The sequence below is a fragment of the Mirounga angustirostris genome, unplaced genomic scaffold (genome assembly GCF_029215605.1).
Source record: "Mirounga angustirostris isolate CCGP_5_RB_7025 unplaced genomic scaffold, mMirAng1.0.hap1 SCAF_4, whole genome shotgun sequence".
In the NCBI taxonomy this organism is placed as follows: Eukaryota; Metazoa; Chordata; class Mammalia; order Carnivora; family Phocidae; genus Mirounga; species Mirounga angustirostris.
In genome coordinates, this window is record NW_026991712.1 from 137,926,957 (window position 1) to 137,940,571 (window position 13,615).

Genomic DNA, 13,615 nt, shown 5'->3' on the forward strand with positions numbered 1-13,615 from the left:
TCACTTTGACAGAAGAGGAAACTAAGTCTCAAAGAAGGTATGTGATAGGACACCAACGAGGGATAGGACCAAACGCTGGCTTCTTCTAGTTTTGTTTCCCACTCTGACATTTTTTTTTTTTAAAGATTTTATTTATTTATTTGAGAGAGAGAATGAGAGACAGAGAGCATGAGAGGGGGAGGACCAGAGGGAGAAGCAGACTCCCCGCCGAGCAGGGAGCCCGATGCGGGACTTGATCCAGGGACTCCAGGATCATGACCTGAGCCGAAGGCAGTCGCTTGCAGTCGCTTAACTGACTGAGCCACCCAGGCGCCTCCCTACTCTGACATTTTTAACATGCTGATTTCTCATGTAATTTTAAAAATCTGACTGTACTGCATACGTAACTAAAAACTAAACCCTATTTATTTACCCCAAAATGCCGGCTGGGACGGGAAGGAAAAATATGTTATCTAAAACTACTGAACAAGGACAAAACCAGAACATCAAATTATTCTCCCCAAGTAAATATTTAATTTGGCTTGAGTTCCTGGAAGGGAGCATGGTATAGTGGAAAGAGTATGGGTTCTGGAAGCAAGGCTGTCAGACTCTGGCCCTCAGCTCCACTATGTACTGTGGGGTTGGAGGCACGTGGTTCAAATGTCCAGAGTCTCAATTTCCCCAGCTCTAAAAAAGGGTGCTACAATATCTACCTTGGGCAGGGACTGCTAATAGTTATTTCTTTGGGGGACGGTAAAAATGTTCTAAAATTAGATTATGCTGTTGGTTGCACAACTCTGGAAATGCACTAAAAACCATTTAATTACACATTTCAAAGGGGTGACTTTACGGAATGCACACTGTATCTCACTAGTATCTGCCTTATCGTCACAGCTGTGAGGACTTATTTACTATCTATGTGAGGAATAGGACAGAGCACATAGTAGGTGCTCAATACAGTTACATACGTTGAATTTCCATCACTAAGGTAGTGGTTATCCACTAATCCTGGTTTGCATGTTATGAAATGCAGATTCCTCGGCCCCACCTCCACAGATAATGAATTCACAGGCCTGAGGGAGGCCAATATGTGCGAGAATCATCCAGGTAGTTCTCACGGAGATGGCCTAACTCATCACTGTTTGGAAAGTTCTACACTAGGGAACCTTTCAAATCTCTGTACTTCTACTGTGAGTCTCTCTCAAATGTCCGTATGGTCTCTTCTATACTGAATTGCTGTATAATGCCAAATTTCTGTGGAGTATACTTTAAAGTATGATCTGGCTAAAAGAAATTTCTGTAAAAGGAAAAAAACAGGGAGGGAGAGGGAGAGAGAAATACCCACTGCTGCTGGCAAGTGGGGGGCGCGGCTTTTCCAAATCTTCAGACATTAACAGCTGCTCTCCTCTTGCAGTCCCCATGCTCAGGACTAGAGATGGAAGCAGCTTTGGGTGGGGCTTCCTGAGGGGACACGAGGAAGAAAAGCAGGAAAGCACTCTGACTTGGCATGCCTCTGCCTCACCACCACCCTGAAAGGTATCCATTTATATCCTTGTTTTATAGAGGAGGAAACTAAGGCTCGCCAGGACCAAGCAGCTTCCTTCAAAGTCCCATATCCAACCCACAGCAGGATGAGGCTGCTCTTCCTACAACTGGGCTTTCCTAGAGGCTAGGACTCAAATCTCAGACCAAGAGGTCCTGGTCCCCCAGACTTCTGGATCAGCGAGTGAGCTTCCTTTGTCCTAGCTTTAGCCTTCTCCAGCTGAATGTTCTGGAAATGCTCACCTTCCCGTGGTGGCCCAGCTTTGTTTTCTGTTAGTGAACACAGACTCTGAGTTGATTCCAAGCTAGAGTCTAGAAGACTTAGAGTTAAGACAGTCCTATCCCCTGAAAGCTCCCAGAGCCAGAGAGAAGAGGGAGGCGTAAGTAGAAGTTGCAGGTAGTGGCCAGCAGGAGGGGGGGACATCCGACCCAAATACAACACAAAGTTACCTGGAGCCTCAGTCCCAGCATTCAAAGGAATGATTACAGCCTCGTGTGCAGAGCAGAGGAGATAGCAGGAGGGTTGGTTGGTTTGCTTGCTTTTGACCTGGGATTCACATTCATCAATAGCCCCAAACCTGTACTTTTGATTTTATCTACTAATGAGACTTTGTACACAGTCACAGAGATAAAAGGACAGAAAGGGGAAAAAAGGGATCTAGCATATAACTTTGAACTGTGCTCCATGAATAGAACATACCATGCATTGATAGTACTCTCTAAAGTAATGCTTTAAAGAAATCCTGAGACTGGCTTATAAATGGCACATTTAGACTGTATTTTGGTGCTAAGAGTTCATTTGCTAAATAAAACTATTTAAAATAAAACTAAAACAGAACAGTGTTGGTAACTCAATTCGTCATTTCTTCATTAGTACACAGCTTTAAAACTGGAGGCAGGCTGGACGGCTCGGTCTCAAAGGTCAATGAGTTCGTGTCGTTTCATGAGTTCGAAGCCTCGCTAACTGAGCGCTTGCATTATTTCTCAATGGCAGCAATCACGAGGCAGTGTCTACAAGGCCTCGTTCTGGAGCTCTGTTCAGAACTCCAGCTTGACGTGCTCAAGTAACTGCCTTCCCCCCACCATAGTCACCTCTCATTCACACCCTCTCTACAAGACACTGATAATAGAAACAAATCCCCTTCCTGTTACCTTCTGCAGCTACTGCCTTCCTCCTCCTCCTCCTCCTCTTCCTCCTGACATAGCCTTTCAAAGTAAGAGTAATGCGCCTCATTTTACAGATCAGCAGCTGCGCTAGTAAGTGGCAGGCTGAGATCTGAACTCAGATGCAGCTGGTTTCAAGGCCACGGCTCTAATCACTTGCAGGTCCAAACTGTCCAGTCACTTCCCAAGCACTTCAGACGAAAAGCCCCCCTCCTTGCCTGGTTCTAAAGCCACTGACTAGGTCATACATGTCCTTTGACTTCTCTCCGGCCCTCTCCCCAACCTCAGTCTGTTCCAGACACACTGGCCTCCAGGGATGTTACTCAGACTGGCTGGGCACGTTCCAGCCACGGATCCTGGGCACTTCTTGTTCCCTTTTTCTGAAACACGTTGCCAGTGTATGGACTTGCTCCCTCCCTGCTTCAGGGTTCTGCTCAAATGCCATTTTGTACAAGACTGCAACCCCAGTAGCCCTGGTCGTATCCGACAGGAGGTCCTATATTTTCTACTTTGCTGTCTATCTCTCCATACTGGCACCTATGACACATGAGCAGGACACATGACCCAGCACCTAGAACCACTCAATGAATTCATGAGAGGGGCACTAATGGTATGCATACCATGAGAGAAACACCCTACTGGGAATTCTCAACAGAGAGTATCATTCAAAAAGGGTGCCTCCCTGGCCCAGAATGTACTTCGCCTCTAGTGTTCCTGGTCGTTTCATCATTAAGGCTCCTTGGAAAGTCTTTCCTGATCGCTGCGCAGTGGGGTATCACACTACTCTAACACTTAACAGGATGCATTGCAATTTGCTCACATATCCACCTCTCGCCTCTGCTATCTTGTGAGGTTCTAGAAGACGACCGATTCTTACTCCTCTTTGAATGCCCAGCACAGAGCAGGCACGTCCTTGTTGACAACGTGGTATAAGGCTACCTTCTACTACACCCCCCAGAAGTGATCAGTATTTAGGTTAAACAGTATTAGAGTCTGGTATTGACCAGAACCAGGACAGGAAAGATTTTCTGGCCACAGAGCAGGATCACCAAACAAACGAGTCCACGTATAAACACGCTCAGTCTGTACTGGTGCAGCAAACATTTTTTCTATGTTTGAGCAACAAAGAGAAATCAGTGGGTAACAAGCAAATTAACAAGCAGAAACTCACCCTAAATACCTCTCTAGACAGGAGTTCTGCCAGAGCGTATGTGCATGTTGACCTTACTTACTTCCCCCCAGTAAGTTCAGCAGCCTTCTTTGCCGCTGCTCTAGTTCTGTGCTTGCACGTGTACACATCCCTACGTGCCTTTTTATACCCTGCACATACACTCACGTTCACCCTAGTCACTGGTGAAAACAAAGGGACAGCAGAGAGTAGAGGTATTTGCTAGGCATCCCAAGTCCTGGAACTCGGTTCATGACAAATCGGAGGTTTGCCTGGATTCCTCCCTTCCTAATCTCTTCAACCCCAATTAAAAATTGGAAGAATCCATAAGCACTATGAAAATGAAGGCAGGTGAAAATTTTGCTTAACGTCAACAGAACTGCATCAGACCCCAGTGCGCTAGATTTCCAGCTGTCGGATTTTTAGACCTCTGGAGTATTTCCTTTCAGAGGAGTTTGGGGCAGGCATTAAATAAGGGGGCTTTTCATTTTGTCCACAATGCATTAATTCCAAGTTTAAGGAATGAAGCCATTGGAGAAACATTCCATGCAATGAACAGACTTGCTCTACGTTACAGAAATAGTTGAATGTAATATACAATTAACTGCCAATAAGACTCCCTCAGACTTTTTTTTTTGAAACAAATTCCTGCTAAAGAATGAGGCTTAGGGGAAAAGTATTTGTTTTATTTCATTCTTCCTTCCTTAAAAAAAAAGGATGTAATATTGACACATCTGAGTTCATTCTTTCCACTTAACTACTCAAGGAAAGAGCTGACCCACTAACAACGATGGGGGGGAAAAAACCTGTACCACTCTTTGCCTTAACGAGTTAAATAAAACTAAAAGGTGTGTCTCAAAAGCTTCACAATTTTTAATCTTGGTCTTTCCCTAATTAACTTTTTCCCCTAGATGTATACCTAGGGATTTTTAAGATCTTGTCGATGACTTTGATTTTCAAATGTCATTTCTTAAAGCTAAGTTTTCACCTATCATTTAAAAGTTGCTAGTCTTCGGGGCGCCTGGGTGGCTCAGTCGTTAAGCGTCTGCCTTCGGCTCAGGTCATGATCCCAGGGTTCTGGGATCAAGCCCCGCCATCGGGCTCTCTGCTCTGCGGGAAGCCTGCTTCTCCCTCTCCCACTCCCCCTGCTTGTGTTCCCTCTCTCGCTGTGTCTCTCTCTGTCAAATAAATAAATAAAATCTTAAAAAAAAAAAAAAAAGTTGCTAGTCTTCAACCTCCAGGAAGGAATGTTGAGATTCATTGTGGAGGGGAGATGGGGCAAAGTCAAATGGCCTCGAGGAATACTAAATTGTTCAGGCGCCAGGCATCAGCACTGAAGCACCCAGTGTTCTTCAATTAAACCACAGGGCAAAGTGCTGAATGTAATTTTAAGCTTGAAAGTTAAGAGTTCTAGGCTATCTGATCCTGACCACAAAGGACACAGCCATCTTCTACTGCTAGGCACAGTGTTACTTCAGGGGACACCAAATGATCCTAATTACAGAATCATATCAAAGTTAGTCTCAAAGGCATCTTTTTCGCTTTTTATTTTTATTCTAGTCAGCCAATCCTTATCATAAACAACAACAAGGATGAAAAAGTTCACTTGGGCAAAATCATGGAGGATCTAGAAAGCAAGGCTGTGAAGAGTTAGAAGTATTAAGGACCCTTTGAAGTAATGTTATAGGGCAGAGGAATAAACTGATCTGATATAGACCCAAAGTAAGAGAACTTGGCAGTGATAGAAGACCCATCATCAGCAAACTGAAACATAATATGCAGTTGAATGTGAAGACAAGGGTCAAAGGCTGTTGTGGATTCAAATCCCAGCTCTGCCAATTAGGAGCTGAGTAGCCCAGGGCACATCACCTAACTGGAAGACTCTCCTCTCTGCCCACAGCGTCCTACTTCGTAGGACTATTGTTAGTATTAATAAGATAATTCATTTATCTCAGTAACACAGTAGCCAGCATATGGTAAGTATTCAGTAAATGATAACTTTTGTTGCTATTGTAATAAACCAAAAAGGGGTGGTGGGGTGGGGGGGAGATGGAAGGCTAGAATAAGGTGATCTTTCTAGAACAGAAAGACAGAAACGGTTAAAGGGGCATTTCTCAGCTCTCAGTTGTTGATTGGTTGTGAGGGTATTGATAGATTCATCAAAATGCCGAAGAAGTTTGAAAGCTGGGTAATTATAATACCAGCAATGATAGATTCCATTTTTAGGGTGCTAGTTTTACCTAGTCAAAATGAAAAAAAAAAAAAAAAGGAAAAGGAAAAGAGAGACTATATTCTCTACAGTAACTAAAAAGGCAGAAAAAAAATAAAATAAATAAAAGCAAAGTTCCTGAAAGTTACCCCCATTCTTTTCAAACAGAAAGGGTATAGACATTAAACCCTTTCTTTTAGAAAAAGGGTTTCTCAAGAAAAATTCATGGAATTTAATTAAGAACATTTTGTTGGAAATACATGAAACTTATATTCTTTTTACAAAAGCAAGCACCAACACTATATACTCATGAATTCAAATCTCTTTTTCCCATTTCAAAACTGATACTTGAGACAGCATGCAACTAGAATAGGATATAACCCAATTAAAGGTAGAAAAATATGGCAAAAATATAGGTAAGATTTTTTTTTTTTTAATGTCAGATGTCAGCATTGTAGAATAAATCCAAGGGTCTATTTCATTCCCACACCATTAAATCAGGGGAATACCATTATTTTTTAGAATGTTTTTTAAGTGCAAAAATATGGATGTGGTTATAAATCCCAATGTCAAGAAAACTATTTTTGGGTAATAGTAATAACGATAATGCTTCTTTTCAGAAATCTCACAAAAAAATGTTTAAAAGTACTCTAAATCTCATGACTCTATAAAAGTAAAGCACTAGTATTACCAAAGCAATAAACCTAGGAAAATTCTCTTTATTCCCCCAACAAAGGAATTTTCTCTGGTCATTTGACTTTACTCTTAACTTTAAACAAAAAACTACAGGGGGATAGAGTGACTAACCTCCAGAGACAAAACTAGTAATTTATCCAAAGTAAATCTCTGCTGTGATATTATTCAGAAGGATCCTATTTATATTAACTTCATTATTTAGGATATCCCCATGCTGATCAAATATATAATGTCATCTTCATTAAACATAATTAAGATTCCCTAGGCAGATACACTTGAAATGGGGGGAAATCTCAATTTTTTATACGACTGCAAGGCTTTCTAAAACTCATTCATATTTAATTTTTAAGGATGCTTTGCAGCACATTAAATATTTAACAGTCAGAGGAATTTCAAACCAGAATGCTAAATGTCAACCTATTCCTCCAAAACACTTCTTATTTCATTTGCAGTAAATTAGCTGGACCTCCCTTCAGAAACAGGAAAGGGGGGTGGGGAGAGTGTTTAAACTTAACTCACATTAGGACACTGAGATAGTAAAATCTACCTACATAGTTAGACCATGTAAGAGATTTGATTTTAGATATCAGGCTTATTGAAAGTATTGTAGAATTCTAAAGTAGTGTGGCTCGCATTATAAATGGAGATAATCTTTCAGAAACTCATCCCCCTCTCCTTTCCAGAATTCATTCTGCATCGTGCCACATACATTAACATACAGAATGGATACGATAAGTCAGCACTAGCAGGAGCAGAGACAGTGAGATTCCACAGCACTGGGCCAATTAGCAATACAAAATGACAACTGAGGAACGCGGCTCACTGTCAGACCCTAATTAAGAAGGGGACTTAGAAAACCCATTTTGGCTTTTGTAAGGACTTAGTATCGTAAGGTCATAGACCATGTGGTCATCATTACTCACTGACAACCCCCGCCCTCGACCAAAAAAAAATTATATATATTACATATAAAGTCTTTTAGGTTTGTATTCTTAATTCCAATATTTTGATAGTAAAATTTGCTTTATTTCTGACCACAGAGAAAGGAAATTGGTTTTAAGCATTGATGACAAGGAGAATAGAAAACGTATCTTAAAAAAGGGAAGAACAGAAAATCTCCAAACCCTGGAGAATCCATGAGACTAGACTGTGGCAGGTCAAAATTCAGTTCTTCCAGACCTTAAAAAGTCAGCAACTGCCAGGGCACAAAATGTCCTCACAAGAACACTGTGTGGAAGTGTGTTCCTACAGCTACTACACAAAACGTGTGATCACGAGACCTCCCGAGGAAAGACCGACTCTCACCTAAAGTCAGAAGGAAGGGCTGGACATTTGCTGTGATGGCTGAAACCAGGAAAAATCTATGGGCTCCACAGTGTTTCAGTGCTAAGAAGTAAATCGCACACTTGAAAATGCCCACAAGAGTACCATCTAGCTGACACATGGGTTGCACTCAAGGATTCCAACTTTTGGATAACCTTGATTTACAACGGTTTCTGTAGAGATGCAAGGGTAGACCCAGAAACTACTCCATTCCTTGCATGCAAGGAGATCTGCATCTGTCTCCCCCCATGCACCCCACTGGTGCATTTTATGCCATTTAATAAGAACCACTTTATTTTTCTAACCAATTTTGCCAAAGTAAAAAAAAAAAAAAGCCATCTCTAACTTCGTATATTGATCTTCCCCCTCTACCCAACAAGAAAAATCAGGAAGGATCTACAGACTCCAAATTACTTGCTACACACCAAAGATGTACTAAGTGCGTAGAAAAGTTCCATTAATTGATCCACTCATGACCCTCTAGCTAAATGACTCATGTGGTTGTCCTTTTCCTAGAGGTTTTATGAAAGAACTGCAGTAATAAATTGAGGCCTATGTTCTACCACCCAGAGGTGTAAACCCAAACCAGAGGCTGTCAGAGAAAGAAGGGGTTTGGAAGAAACGGTCTCTGCATGAGGGCTCCTGACAGCTATGAGGAAAAGAACGGGTTTCTGACTCACATGGAAAAAATAAAGTCTGCAGAGCTTCTTGCATTAGCAGGAATGGGAAATTGCTTCACTTCATCGATTTTGAAACTTTAACTTAATTGCTTCTTTCCCTAATGCTCTCTTCCTACCCCAGTCTCTTTAAACTTCAGAAGTCTAAAAGAATCCCTGTTACAGAGCCGTTGGCCCCACTCAGGACTTTTCAAATTCCAAAACAAGTCCTAGCAGGCTGGAACTTTCTTCTGGGAATAACATTGTTAATGTTATTAACTACCTTTGTTTGTCTCTCTCTTTCTCTCTGGAACCGATTAAAAAAAAAAAAAGTCACTGGAGGGCCTCCTGGTCCTTCCCACAGACATGGGTAGCTATGAATAATTTCTTACAGTTTTTTTTTTTTACCACTGAAAGATGAATGAAAAAGAAAGGGGCAGCTGAGAAGAGAAACCACCCTTAACTTAGAATCCTGCAAACACCTCAAGTATGGCTCAGGACCCCATGCCATGCAGTGAGTTTTTTTTTTTTTTTTTTTAAAGATTTTTATTTATTTATTTGACAGAGACACAGCGAGAGAGGGAACACAAGCAGGGGGAGCGGGAGAGGGAGAAGCAGGCTTCCCGCAGAGCAGGGAGCCCAATGCGGGGCTCGATCCCAGGACCCTGGGATCATGACCTGAGCCGAAGGCAGACGCTTAACGACTGAGCCACCCAGGCGCTCCCATGCAGTGAGTCTTATAAACAAAAAGAGAACAGCTCACACCGAGAAGGACAGCCACCATTGCAATTATGCCCGTTTTTACCAACTGACGCATATGGGTTCTAAGGGATTGTGGCTTGTCCAAAGCGAGAGGAGTGCTAACTCCTGACCCTAAGTCCCAGGGAGACACACAGTTCATACACCTAATAAAGCAGTGCTCGGGCAGGTTTTTATTCAGTCCTATTAATAGCGCTTCATACTGATTCAATTCTTGCCAGTTCCTAGATCATCTGTCCATTTAAAAGCCATAATAATTTTAAAAGTAAGCACACACCCAGAACAAAAACAAAAACCAAAAAATTGGTTGCTTACATTCCTAAGATTTCCATAACTCCATGAAAATTGAGTGGACGGTGTCCTCAGCCTCACCTACAGCTTTCTGGGAGAGCGATAAAATTAGCAATGGTCAGTGGGCTTCTTAGCCTTCCTCTACTTGCCTCCGGCACACGGGTCTCTCCATGTAACCTCACGGGGGGCTGAAGCAAGCAGTGTTGCCATTACCTAATGAAAACCGAGAGTGCCCACAGAGTGATCTCACAAGGTAAAGCACATTGCACATGTGAGATCAATTAGGTGGGGATGACCTTTATATTTAGGGAAATACTGAAATGCTAGCCAGCCCCCTTAATGTCTGACCTATATCTGAAACTACAGAACAGCAATAATTCTAAAGATTTAAACACTTCAGACTACTGTATTTGGTCATCAGTAATACAGTGTGGCAGAGAAGAAGCCAGAATGAGGATCAATTGAGCTGCGTTGAGAACCAGCGCATCAAAACTGGACAAGATTTTTCAGAGCATCTAATTTGACACACTCATCTTGAAGAGGAGGCAAAGAATGTTCGATAGGTTATCAGTTTTTGAATCTTGGGTAAATATCTAGATGACAGTCTTTGACTATGTATTAATCATTGAGAGCTTCTTCATGATCTCTGTCATTTTAAACCCTTGGAGAATCATATTTTTATTCCCTCTGTCTCTGGTCGTGAATACTCATTTCTTAATGCCATTCTTGACAGGAGACCTAATACCAAACTTTGCTTGTCTAGATTTACAGGACTTTCAGAAGAGCTATAAAGCAGAACACAAACTAATGTTAGGATTTTATAATAGGATATCTGTGTTTTAGCAAAGAGAAATGAGGGGGGAGACACTGCCGAGACTGTCCACTCGGGAATAAACACATGAAGACATAGTTAAGGCTCTTCATTCACATAAAATTCTAATTCTGACTTTCCCTGCACTAGCAATGCAAATTTGGTCTAGTTACTTGGCCATTCTTGCTCAATGTCCTCAGCTGAAAAATAGGAATAATATTGTCTTGCCCATGGGGGTGCTGTATTAAAAACAAAAATGAGATATGGAAAGAAGTAGCCAGGAATATAATAAAAACAATAAATAAAGCTATAATCACCACCACCACCACGTGTCTTTGTTTCCAGAATTTTTCCTGCATTCAACATGTTATTTTTATAATTTAAAAACATGATTAAAAACATATCAAGGATAATTTCCCCCTCAAAGCTGCCATTCAATTGTTGTTACAATATAGAAAGTCATCTCTGCAACCGTCTTTTTTTTTTTTTTTTTAAAGAACTCCTCTTTGGATTTTGGTAATTAACTACTAGCTGTCATTACACTCGAAATCAGGTAGACAAGCAAATAGAGTGTACTTAGAAGTACTTTTTACACAGTTAGATGCTAAATAGTATATTATTCCTATCCCTCTCCCATGAGCTAGGAAATAGGCTGATAATTTGGGGAATGTCATGCAGTCAAGGGTTAAAAACCCAACATATAATGCTATATGGGAACTTGAACCATGAAGCATAAAAGCAGACATGGAACCAAGTAGGACAAAAAGCTACAATGGGCGATTTCTGGAAAAAGGTGAAAATCTTCTCGCATACTGATTATTCACACAGAGGTCAATATTTGTTCTTATACTTACTTATCATTATTCAAACTAGTAAAATAGAGCTGCTCAAGGCTGCTTCTCCTTCAGCTAAAACAGCACAGATAGTTTCATTCAAAGTATGTAAAAACAAAAACAAAAAAAGTCAGCAAAACCTTTACAAGCCTTTTCAAAGCCTGGCACCATTTACATCTCAAAGTTTAACAATTACGAGAAGTTGGAATGCTCAACGCTCGTATTTCATTATGCTAGCAAAACCAAGAATAAAGCATAGAATAATTTCCAGATGGTGTCCCCTTTTTGTACAGATTATTCAGTTCAGTGTTGTTCTGAAAGCTTTAGTCATCTGAATACAGAGTTGTAACAATTCTCTTCAAGAATCTTGTTTTTGGATAAAGACTCATATACTCTATTTATGGAGGTTCCTGGCCATTAGAAAGAGAGAACAAGAGAGAATAAAGCATGTAAAAGTCTCCTCTACAAACAGCAGTATCAATGACTGGAGAAGGATATAGTTCGACCCCCAAGTGACCAAATTTTCTATGGACTATTCCTAACTTTTTCTAGTTACCAGATCTGTGTGTGCATGTGTATAAACGTACATTTTCTATATAAACTTCCATTTTAACAAGTGCAAAGATTTATAGAATCATGGGTTTAAAGAGCTTCAGAAAAATAAACTTACGTAACTATGACACAAAGGGCATTACAGATTAGCATCTATAATATACAGAGCAAAGAGGGCACTGGAAGCAACAGATGAATTCTGCTAGGGCTCTAGCAGCCTCACATGGGTCCACAAAGCCTCTGGAAACCAAGGTTTGCCTCTGAGAAGTTTGTTCCAGTAACTGCTCCTAAGTGTTCCTCCATACCCCTGCAGGCAGGACATCCAAACACAGAAGACCCACATCTACATAAAGCCAACACAACTCCAAATGGAAATCCTGTATTAAAACATTGTATTAAAAATAAACTCATCCAGGGGCGCCTGGGTGGCTCAGTTGGTTAAGCGACTGCCTTCAGCTCAAGTCATGATCCTGGAGTCCCGGGATTGAGTCCCGCAGAGGGCTCCCTGCTCAGCAGGGAGTCTGCTTCTCCCTCTCATGCTCTCTGTCTCTCATTCTCTCTCTCAAATAAATAAATAAAATCTTAAAAAAAAAAAACCTCATCCAAAACTATGTTTTTATTATGGAAAAACCTATAAAAGACAATAGTATAACAAATCTCCACAGACCCATTACCTAGTTTCAACCATTACGAACTCAGTTAATCTTGTTCGTTCCTATGCCCACTTTCCCCAGCCTAAGTTATTTCTGAAGCCAGTTAAAGACACCCTGTAATGTCATCCACAAATAATTTATATAAAACTCTAAATGATAAAGATGCTTTCTGTTTAAACAAACAAAGCACAATACCACAGTCACAATGATAATGATGCATGAATATCCTTAAATATCCAATCAGGTTCAAAGTCAAGTGTAGTCTTTTATAGATGCTCTGCTGGGAAGAAGGGGGGCAGCAGCAGGGGGCAGGACATCAGAGTAACTTATGCTTTTGTTTTAAAACTGTACTAGCACTTAGGGCATCATAGCATGGTCTAGTTCCTTGGGCTCAAATCATTCCAAGGTTTACTAAGGGTCCTCTCTTTCTCTTGCAGCCAGGATGCAATGTCCGTTCACTTGAAAAGGAGGCCATGCCACAATAAAACACAGGAAGCCATTTTCTTCACTGGTATTTTCATAATGAAGAGAAAACTATCAAATGAGCCTGAGTCTCCTGAATGTTACCTATGCCTCATTTTTTTAAATGTTTTCTTTTGAAAAAATTTCAGACTCACAAGCTGCAAATACAATGAGTTCCCATGTACCACTCACCTACCTCCCCCCGCCAACATCAGCATCTTTCATAACTTTTAAGAACATCCACCGATCCGTACATAAATTTTCATGACCTTTTGGCAGAAGACTTAGGTATGAAACTAAAAACCTGAGCAACAAAAAAAACAGATATACCAGACTTCATCAAAATTAAGAACTTTTGTGCTTCAAAGGACACCATCAAAGTGAAAAGACAGCTTACATAATGGGAGAAAATATTTGCAAATCATACATAAGGGACTTGTATCTAGAATATATAAAGGAGTCTTAAAACTCAATGAGAAAAGTAATTTAAAATAGGCAAAGGGTTGTTTGTTTGTTT

At 40.8% G+C, this 13,615-nt stretch overlaps 1 protein-coding gene across 5 annotated transcripts in view; it reads right to left on the reverse strand.

Annotated features, from left to right (window-relative positions):
• The window catches only part of CACHD1 (cache domain containing 1), a 199,993-nt gene that overhangs the window by 133,449 nt on the left and 52,929 nt on the right, over positions 1-13,615 (reverse strand). The gene's annotated exons all lie outside the window — the stretch shown is intronic.